Raw genomic sequence first — 1625 nt, forward strand, 5'->3', positions numbered from 1 at the left:
GGATGCATTGGATGAAGACAAATATTAATGTCATTAAGGAAATTGACATTAAGGCTATTTTTCATGAATGAGTACAAAAGGGGGGTTTGATTCATTTTTATGTAGTGGATGTGTTTTTGCTCTTCTTCCTCCTCCTCTCTTCACTTGGATGAAACCTCCAAAGGGTTGCTAGCACAACCTTTGGTTGTTTCTTTTCTCCACTTCTTGAGTTCGTGAGATAGACAGGGAAGACTTGTTCTTGTGGATACTGACAGAGGCGTGAATATTTGATCATGCTAAGATCCTAGCCGTTGGGAGTTCGTGTGTTATGCAATAAAGGTAAATATCGCATAACAACCTTTCAGCACATAATAACCAATATTGCTCTCTAGCATTTTAACTATTAGTGCATCCTGTCAAGGCACACATATAAATCCTCAAACACAAATTCCTCGATGTGCACCATTGGTTTAAGAGGGTTACCATCTTCACATTCAATTCTTGTTAACTTTTCCTTATGAAGATCAATCTTCTTTCTAGGTGCTAGAGTTTCTTTAACACCATATCCTTAAAAGAAGCCTTTTACACCATCGTACATGTCTATCTGATGGTTTGTCATTAGCAATTATTGAGAAAATAAAGGGCGGAGAGCTCTCCATCTCGTTCTCCTCAATCAATAATCTTCCGACACTTTCATGGATATGCCATACAATTTAGAGAATTTTGAATAGAGTCACAAAATAAAAATCCACGATTGATGGAATTCACTAATTAATTTTTATTTTATCTGTTGAAAATATCATTATTATCTCACAAAATCTTTTTTTTGCTGCTCACATTCACCTACTTACCTTTTTTTTTTTAGCCAGCTTCAACCTATAGTACATCGTTGATTGACTAAAATCAAGTTTGCCACATTAAAATTGGCTCGATGTATACATATTTCCACAGTTGACTGTGAAGTCGTCTCGAGTATTTGTTCATTTGTAAGTTGTCAATGAATTTGACCAATGGAGGTAGCCAAAGAAACAAAGACCTAGTGTGTAGTCTTTCTCCATCTCTTTCCTTGTTTCCATATAAACTTCTAACTCCATTACTGATATTATTACTGATATTTCTAGAGTCTCTGCCTATCGTCTTCTCGTCCCAGGATGGCTTCCGTTAAGGGCATTCAACTACTGCTAGTCTTCCTCGTGCTATTTGGCCAGCAAGCTCTTGGTATTCTCTCTTTTTATCTTGTATCTTCGTGTTCACAAAATTGAATTGATTAAATTTTAGACCAATTTGAATTTATTTTGATCAGCTTAGACTGAATGTAGGAAGCAGAGAGAAGATGAACATGAATAGCCATGGCAAATTAGTCAGCAGTGATCGACGATCCTCTCCTCCACCATCGCCGCGAGGAAATCCATCGCGATATCCTGAACCTAAACCTTTTCCTGCTCCTCCGCCACCCTGTTCTCCTTCTTAATGTGGTATTTCAGGCTTCATGTTACCAGATTGAGTGCAGGCCTATCTATCTATCTATCTATCTATATATATATATATATATACTCTGTGCAATCTCAGTACTCTTCTCATTGAGAGTTTGATTATTGTATTTGAAATAAGTGCATTTCAGAATATATTAACAAGGAAAAATCTTC

At 36.6% G+C, this 1625-nt stretch overlaps 1 long non-coding RNA gene across 1 annotated transcript; it reads left to right on the top strand.

Annotated features, from left to right (window-relative positions):
- The first annotated feature begins 229 nt into the window (after positions 1-229).
- LOC122035175 lies at positions 230-1625 on the top strand. Its single transcript, XR_006126922.1, has 3 exons — positions 230-318; positions 1101-1197; positions 1299-1625. It is a non-coding gene; the product is annotated as an uncharacterized LOC122035175 (long non-coding RNA).

The sequence above is a fragment of the Zingiber officinale genome, chromosome 11B (genome assembly GCF_018446385.1).
Source record: "Zingiber officinale cultivar Zhangliang chromosome 11B, Zo_v1.1, whole genome shotgun sequence".
Lineage (NCBI taxonomy): Eukaryota > Viridiplantae > Streptophyta > Magnoliopsida > Zingiberales > Zingiberaceae > Zingiber > Zingiber officinale.